The sequence below is a fragment of the Rhincodon typus genome, chromosome 22, assembly GCF_021869965.1.
Source record: "Rhincodon typus isolate 14 chromosome 22, sRhiTyp1.1, whole genome shotgun sequence".
In the NCBI taxonomy this organism is placed as follows: Eukaryota; Metazoa; Chordata; class Chondrichthyes; order Orectolobiformes; family Rhincodontidae; genus Rhincodon; species Rhincodon typus.
Window position 1 is genome coordinate 13,007,380 of NC_063353.1, and position 9,563 is coordinate 13,016,942.

Below are 9,563 nucleotides of genomic sequence, written 5' to 3' on the forward strand. Positions count from 1 at the left end.
CTTCATCAGAAGGGTCTAGGCCCGAAACGTCAGCCTCTCTGCTCCTATGATGCTGCTTGGCCTGCTGTGTTCATCCAGCCCTGCACCTTGATTAGGGCTTCAGTCAGGCAACCATTTTCTAATTGAAAATTATTGAGCCAATCAAGATGAATCTTTCCCAACCAATTTCTCTCCATTAAGCTTAGGCTCGAGTCTTTTACTACAATCAGTGGTAATTGAAACAGCTGCTTCTCATACAAGGCCAGAACCAAAGTTGTACCGTTAATCTGTAAAGGTTCTCTTTCATAGGTTCTCAGACTAGTTGAAATCTTGTGCAAACTTAAGGGTGAACTCCACAGCGAATTTTGGTAAAAACTGGCATGGAATCACTGATACAGTCACACCGGTAACAACTTCCATTAGAACTGGGTGACCATTTAACCAGATGTTTATTTTGATTTGTTATGATTTGGATGTTGCTAAGCAATTTAACCATTCAAAGCCAGATATAAGTTGGCTTTACAGGGTGGACACTCTCCTGGATATCAGCTTAGGAACCCACTTACTCAATTCAGGTCTCATGGGACTCTGTTGCTGTCTCGAGTCCGCTTACTGGCGGCAACTACAATGGATCCTGAAGAAAATTTTAATCATTTGGCTGAGGCTTGGCTTTGTTTTGGGGTTTTGCTGTGGAATGACCTCGAGTCCCTCTGCTCACAATATGTCCTGAGTGAGACTATACAGTTGCCTTCACTAAGTGGTGTCCCCCAAGCTCAGTCAGTCTGGAGAGGGTGCCCACTTCCATCGGAATACCCTGTAACTCATATGCTCCACTTGCTGCATTTTCCAATGTTAAAGCCAGTTGTAGCACCTGTTTGAAGTCCAGTTGGGCTTCAACTAATGGGGACTTTTACATGGTTACCTTATTAATCCAGCATAAGAAACAGTCTCTCAACATGTCATTAAGGGTTAAACCAAAGTCACATGCCTCTGCCAATCATCTTAAACTCGTCAAAAATCCTAACACAGATTCCCCTGGTTCTCAAACTGCTAAGTCAAACTGATAGCATCTCAGAATTAGAGGAGACTTAGGGTCATAATTTTCCTTAACTAAACCCATCAACTCTTGAAAAGTTTTAGTATCTGATGCCTCAGGGAAAGTTACGTTCCTTATAACCAAAAAATTTGCAGGTGCACAAGCTGTCGAGAGATTTACTCATTGCTTTTCATCTGCCCCAATGTCGTATGCCTGGAAAAAATAACGCATTCTGTCCACATACTGGGCCCAGTCTTCGATGGCAGGATCGAACGAGTCAAGCTTCCCAAATAGTGGCACGATGCCAGAAATGCATACCCCAACTCAAAGACAACTGTTGTGAGCGAATTTCCTCAGGAGGGTTTCTTTTTTCTCTTGTTACCTGTGAAATAACTCCACAGAGGCTGGTATGCTGTCACCAAGTCACCCTTTATTTACATGTGCACAGTACTTGACACTGATCCAGCTCCCTCAAAGCCAAATCTCAGAGTGAACAGAACCTCAGACACTCTTATTTATATCTGTTAGCCAGGGCTCCCTGATTGGACCAAGTTAATAGCCCCAATCCAGGAACTCATATTTTACGAAGTTAACCCGACTAACTTGTCACAATCATTACAGAAATATAAACCACAGAAGAACGTTGATCTCCAGTTACTATCTTGTTCAATTTTTTTTTTGAATTATTCATTTTATTTTATTCTCAAGTGTAGTGTTACATTAATTAGGATGGTCAAGAATTACAGAGGTTTTGTCAACTTGAGGCAGGCTGCAAAATAATAGACCACAAGAGAGGGGAAGAGCAGACTGAGTGGGAAATAATGCTTTCACCTGGAGGATGGTGCCACAAGTTATGGCTGTACTACTGACAGTGGCGTATTTAAATCTGAGATTAAAGCTAAATTAAACTTAGCCTTTATTGTGTTGTCTCCACAAAACTCCAGCATGATGCTCATCTGACAGTAGAGAAACTGTTGGGTAAGCTTTAGCCTATATCATTCTCCTTAGTCCATCCATTGTCATGGCATTCCAATCCCTATTTGTGGGATACAGGGGTGTAAAAGTGCTTTAAAGTGTTTTTGCACCATTAAAGGTGCTTCATAAATTCAAAGAACTACTGCAGCAGACAATGTACCTGTAGGTAGGCTGTAAAGTCCACACAAACTTCAGCTCCTTGCAATCTCTGTAACAACTTTGCCCAAAAGAGATGTGTAAACTGTACTAAAATACAGGCTCAAATAAATGACCACAGAAAGGTAGAAAGAGCAGAAAAAAAAGGATTTTCATCCACCTACAACCTCAGACTCCCCAGGAGAGAAGACAATGACATTCTGTTTAGATACCCTACTATTCATGTATGGCTGCCTGAAGATGATCTGACTCAATGAGGAGTTGGCTTTAAAACTGGAGGCCAAATTTTCCAACTGAAACAAGTGGGTTCGTGCTTAAAGTATTGAAATTGGTGTCTTCCAGTTTTTGAGTGACCAGCTCCGATTTTAGAGTTGTATAGGGCAAAATACTGGCAGTTCACGATTCAATCTGAAATGAGAGTCAAACATAAAAATGGCATAGGGTCTCTATTAAAGTGCCATGAACACAACCCAACCTATGTTTAATGGGATAATAAATCCCATGAGAAGAACTATAATTAGATACAAAATCTGACCATTCAAATGGCTCGAGAAGGAACAGTCATTATTTATTTTGCCTAATAAAGACTGAAGGGAAGTTGAAATTGTACAGGATAATGGTTAGGCAGCAGCTGAGTATGTGTTAAGACCATAACATGTAGGAGCATAGGTAGGTCATTTGGTTCATGGATTCTGCTTTGCCATTCAATGCAATCATGGCTGATCTTGTAATCCTTTTCTGTTGCTGATTATAAAAGTGTCTTGCTCGGCCTTGAATATATTTAAAAACTCAACCTTGAGAGCTGTCTGTGACAAAGAATTCCACAGATACTCAACACTCTGAAAAAAGAAATTCCTCCTCATCTCAGTTTTAAATAAATGACCTCTTATTCTGAGATTATGCCCTCAGGCCCCAGACTGTCCCACAAGGGGAAACACCCTCTTAGCACCTACGCTGTCAAACTCCGTTAAAATCTTAAATGTTTCAACAAAGTCACCTTTTATCCTTCTAAACTCCAATGAGTACAGGCCAAACCCATTCGACCTCTCCTCAAAGAACATTTCTCCATACCCAAGTTCAACCTCATTAAAATTCCCCGGTCTGTCTCCAATGTCTGTGCATCTTTCTTTAGAAAAGGAAAGCAAAGTTATTCACAGTATTCCAAATTATAAAAAAAAAACAAAATGTACTGAAGAAGCTGAGCAGGCCTGGCAGAATCTGTGAAGACAGAAACAGAGTTAACCTTTTGAGTCCAGTATGACTCTTCTTCTGAAGACCTGGTCTTTTGTACAGACACATAGACAAGCTGCTTCTTTTTAGTGTTCAGTCTGGGAGCTGAAGCGTGTTGCTTTTACAAGCAGACACTGAGATGTCAATGTCTTGATATCTGAAGCATGTGCCAGCTACATGTATGGTAGATACACCGAATGTATATTCAACCAAATGACCACATTGGACGATGGCTGGGAGCTAGTCGCAAGTCCTGATAAGTGGGGGCTACTGTTTATCAAGGTATTGCCGGTCACATGCACAGTCCACACACAGTCAGTCATCTGTTTGGGCTGCTCACAATCCAGGGGCCTGAGGTTTGTAATGTCAGTCTGCCGTTGGTGTACAGGTAGGCTTCTCAATCAACATATTTTGTCATCTCCTACTCACCTCACACTATGAAGGTTTTACATCTTGCACAAACCCTTTCTTAAAGCTCCTCTTTCCCACTCAGCTCTGAATTACAACTTTGAACCAAATTCCCAGGTCAACTCCCTTGGCCTTTGTCTCACTTAGCTGAAGTCTCCACTTATACTGCATTCTATACATCGCTTTATCAGAACATTATCAGATTAGGTTGATTAAAAATATTTGTATCTTCTTCCACTTCACTGGTGGCTGATGAGTTCCAATTCGTAGCTACTGGTACCCAAATAAATTGTTCCTTTTTTTCCCCTTCTGTATCATGAGGTCTGAGCTCAAGTCTCACCTGCTCCCCTATAATAAGATCTGTGAACGGGTTGATTAGAAAATATCAAGAGTTGAGCTCTTGGGCGTTTGGTGGCACTGTGGAATTATACCTATTTCTAAGCTAGAAGGCTCAGATTCAAGTCCCATGTGTCAGAACATGTCTGAACAGCTTGTTTTAAAAAAATAGAAAGAGTTGGATTCTTGGTCTTTCAGAATAGGTAGGTACCATCTCCCCCTCAAATACCATTTTAATTTAGTCCAACCCTCATCCCACCCCCAGTTTTCCCTTTTTGATTTTTGTTTGTTTTTTGGTTATTGTCACACTGAGTGTTCGGCCACCAATGGAAGACTGGAAGGATGGCAAAATCTACTGGAAATTGAAATTAGAGGATCAGAGAAGGGGTTACAGAGTAGCATCACTAAAGCCAAAAAGGTGTTGGCTAATTAGGATTTTAAATTTAGCGTACTGGAGATTAGGAGCCAATCTATATCATCTAAATGAAGGATTTAATGCTAATTTATGAGCCGCTGGATTGTGAACTATTGGAGTTTAAACAAGTGAAGAACTGGAGAACCGAAAAGGTGGTATTAAAAGCAATCTAGTAAGCAGTGACAAATACACAGGCAAGGAAGGTTTTCAGTGGCAGAGAAATGAGAGGAAGCAGACAATGGTAGAGGAATGAAAACAAGCTGTTCTGATGATAAACATAACTTGACTTTGATGCTCAATTCACGATCAGCAAATTGGAAAGCATTGTCAATGTTTCATATATTCTCATCCAGTCTGAACAAATAACTGGGGAAGAGAACAGAGTCAGTGGCAAAGAACCAAAGGTTGTGGCAGGAACTAAAAATAATGGTCTTTGAGCATCTGGCCATAAAAAGCTGTGACTCATCTATGAGTTCGTGCCAGACAGAAAAGAATTCTGTGATACAAGTGCATGAAAAATTTAATGACAGTGCAAGCATCTTCTATTTCAGTCACAATAATGACAATCATCAATACTTTTTCTTCAAACTGATATTAGTTTATGACCATTCAACTTCATTGCCCTTAACTCCATCAATGTTAATAAAGATATCATCACAAGGTTTCATTGTAATATAGATCCAATAGCAGCACCATTGGAGCTAGCTTATATTATTGAAATTGAATGTCCAACATACATTCTAACTATATAAGAGTCCATCTCTTTAAATCAAGGTGAAAACACCTTTTTAAAATCTAAGGTTTTGGAGTAGATTTGTAGCTTGGGTTGTGGGTGTTGAGGTTGGTTGGCGCGCCGAGCTGGTTTCTCGTTTCGCAGACATTTCGTTACCATGCTGGGTAACATCCTCAGTGCAGCCTCTGATGAAGCGTTTTCCCGCCTGGTTTTTAAACTCTGGGATCCGTTGAGATGGATGGCCTCACTTCCGGTTTTCCTTCATAGTGGAATGTATATGGGGTCGAGTTCAATGTGTTTATTAATAGCATGCTTCGTGGAGTGCCATGCTTCTAGGAATTCTCGTGCCTGTCTCTGCCTGGCCTGTCCCAGGATCTTGGTGTTGTCCCAGTCGAAGCGGTGGTTCTCCTTGTCCATGTGGATTGAGATGAGTGAGTATTGGTCGTGTCTTTTTGTAGCCAGTTGGTGTTCACATATACTCCTGTTGTTAGTTTCCTTCCTGTTTGTCCTGTTTGTAATGTTGCTCGCAGTCTCTGCAGGGGATCTTGTGGATGACATTGGTCCTGTCCATGGCGGGGAGTCGGTCTTTAGTTCGGGTGAGTAGTTGTTGTACGGTTGATGTGGGCTTGTGTGCCACTCTGATGCCCAGCGGTCGTAGGATTCTTGTGGTGAGTTCCGACGTGTTCCTGATGTAGGGTAGTGTGAAGAGTGTGTCGGGGCGTGTGTTATTTTTCTGATGCTGTTCGTGTAGGCATCTCCTGACCCAGTTCTTTGGATATCCATTATCCTTGAACACTTGGAAGAGGTATTCCTCCTCCTCTTGGCGTAGTTCCCTGTTGCTTCAGTGTGTTGTTGCCCTTTTAAATAGTGTTCACACTCAGCTTCGTTTGTGTGTGCTGGGATGGTTACTATTGAAGTTCAGTACCTGGTCCGTGTGTGTGGCTTTTCGGTATACTTTCGTTTGCAGTTCCCCATTTGTCTTGCACTCTACCATGACGTCCAGGAATGGGAGCTGTTCGTTCTTCTCCTCCTCTCTGGTGAATTTTATTCCGGTGAGGGTGTTGTTTATAAGTTTGTGTGTCTCCTCTAATTTGGTCTGTTCAATGATGACAAAAGTGTCGTCTACGTAGCGTATCCACAGTTTTGGTTGGATTTGCGGAAGGGCAGTCCTTTCTAGTCTTTGCATCACTGCTTCTGCTATGAGTCCGGAGACAGGCAATCCCCTGGGTGTCCCGTTGATTTGCTCATATGTTTGGCCGTTGAAAGTGAAGTGGGTGGTGAGGCATAGGTCCAATAGTTTGAGCATGTTGTCCTTGGAGATGGTTTCACTGGGGTCTTGCTCTTGTTCCAGTAGTGTTGTCATTGTTTCCCTTGCTAGTGGTATGTCTATTGATGTGATTAGGGCAGTGACATCAAACGATATCATGGTCTCTTCGTCATCTATCTTTATGTCTTTGATGGAGTTGAGGAATTCTTGTGTTGAGTGGATGGAGTGGAGTGATTTGTTGACTAGGTGCCTGAGTCTCCTTTGTAGTTCTTTGGCTAATCTGTGCGATGGAGTGCCTGGTAGGGAGACTATGGGTCTGAGGGGGACTTTAGGGAGGCCATGGAATCGGAGTGTGTTGGTTCCTTCGGGTTTCATTCTTAAGAAGTCTGTTTTGTTGATCTGTCCTGTTTGTTTAAGTCTTTGTAGCGTGTAGAGGATTTTGTTGCCTAGTTGCGATGTTGGGTCAGTTTGTACTGGCCGGTATGTGTTCTCGTCGGCGAGCAGTGCTTGTGCTTTGGAGATGTAGTCCCTTTTATTCAGTATCACAGTCATGCACCTTTTGTCTGCAGGTAGTATTGTGATGTTCTTGTCCTTCTTTAATCCAATCCCTGGACGATAGTGAAACGTCTGCGAAACAAGAAGCCAGCTTGGCGAGCCAACCAACCTCAGCACTTTTTTAAAATATCTTCCACATAATCATGATGCATGCTGTTTCACTGTATTAGAAAAGGTACAATACTACATAACACAGTGGAATGGTCTTCTCAATCAACATTACTCTATCAGTTTTGTCACTCCAATCCCTACTGTATCGCTAAAGGAAATAATCTAAAATTTATAGATTTTAGTCAGTTACGCAGAAGAAAATCAAGATGTAATACTGTTCAGATCAACTCAAATAGGAGCTCCTGCTTCAATGAGTGAAGCTATCACTAATATATCATAAAGCTATGCAGACCAGAAGAATGCAGGCTCTGTGGCTGAATCAGTGAAGCAGACATAGCAACAGTTGAGTCACAGCACCTCTGGGCTTAAAAGCAGAAATTCACTCAGAAAGCTGTCTCCAGCTGGTGAGTGAATGCCAGGTGGGGACAGGACCAAACTTCATTCAATGACCTCTATGAACCTCAGTGAGTGAACAGCCTGACAGCAATTTCTCAGGTTCGAAGAACAAACACTTTGACAAGATAAAATCTGAGATTACGAGGCAAACATAATCTAAACATTTTAAATATTTACTTCTGCATGCTTTGTCCCATCTTTAGATATTATGTATTATTTTGTTATATTAACACATTCCCATTGCCTAATTTCTACCTGTTTTTAAATAATGAGAGCATTGAGACTAGTAATTATTTATTCACTCATTTTCCTCTGACGCATTGATTCCATGACTGTCGAATTGAAAACTGGTGGAGACTGCAGCAATATAATTGAATATAGAGCAATATCGTAAATGGTACAGCAGTATAATAGAAGTTAGAGCAGTATAGTGAAGAGTTCAGAAGTATAATAAAGGATAGAGTAGTAGGGTGAAAAGAATAGCAGTATAATACAGGTAGAGCAGTGCGGTGAAGAGGACAGCAGAATAATACAGGTTAGGGCTATATACTGAAAAATGCAACTGTATAGTACAGGATAGAGGAGTCTAGTGAAGAGCCCAACAATATAGTAGAGGATGTAACAGGATGGGAGCATACAGCAGAATAATAGAGGATACACTAGAATAGTAAAGAGTACTACAGTATAATACAGGATACAGCAGTATAGTGAACAGTTCAGTGGTTTAATACACAATAGAGCATTATAAGGAAGAGTACAGAGGTATAATAGAGAATACAGCAATATAGGGAAAGGTACAGCAGTATAATAGAGGATATAAGAGTATGATGACAAGTACAGCAGTTTAATACAGGGTAGGGCAGTATGGTGAAGACAATAGCAGTCTAATAGAGGATACAGCAGCGTGGTCAAGAAAACAACAGAAAAATAGAGAATAGATCATTACAGTGAAGCATTCAGCAGCATATAAGAGTTAGACCAGTATGGTGAAGAGTACAGTGTTATAAGACAGGATAGAGGAGAACAAGGAAGCGTACACCAGTATAATAGAGGGTAGAGCAGTATAGTGAAGTGTACAGCAGTATAACACAGGATAGAGTCATCCAGTGAAGATTACAGCAGTATAACAAAGGATGTAACAGTATAGTATAAATACAACATAGGATAACACAAAATAGAGCAGTATAGTAAAGACTACTGCTGTATTATAGAGGATAGAACAGTGTAATGAAATGTGCGGTAATATAACTCAGGATAGAACAGTATAGCCAAGAGAACAGCAGTATAGCAGAAGATAGAGCAGTATAGTAAAAATTACAGCAGTATACCACTGGACAGAACAGTCCAATAAAGTGTACATTATAATAGACAGTAGAGCAGAATAGTGAAAAGCAAATCTGTATGACACAGGATAGAGCAGTAGAGTGAAGCATACAGCTATATAACATAGGATTGACCAGTATGGTGAAGAGAACAGCTGTAAAATACAGGATAGAGCTGTGTAGGGAAGAGTACCCCAGTTTAAGAGAGGCTAGGTCATTATGATGAAGAGAATAACAGAATAACTGTTACAGTGAAGCGTACAGCACAATGATACAGTATTAAACAGTATAGTGAACATTACAGCAGTTCAACGCAGGATAGAGCAATATTGTGAAGTGTTCAGCAGTTCAATTGAGGATAGAGCAATATAGTGAAGCATACAGCAGTATAATAGTTAATAGAGCAACTTGGCGAACAGTATGCACTATAATGCAGGGGAGGGCAGTCTAGTGAAGCATACATCCGTATAATAAAGGAACAAGATCTATGGTGAAGAGAACAGCAGTGTAATAGAGAACAGAACAGTTCAGAGAAGACGACAGCAGCATGAGAGACAATAGGACAGGAGAGTGAAGAGTACATCAGTATAACACAGGGTATAATGGAGGATAGAACAGTATAATGAAGAGTACAGGAGTATAAC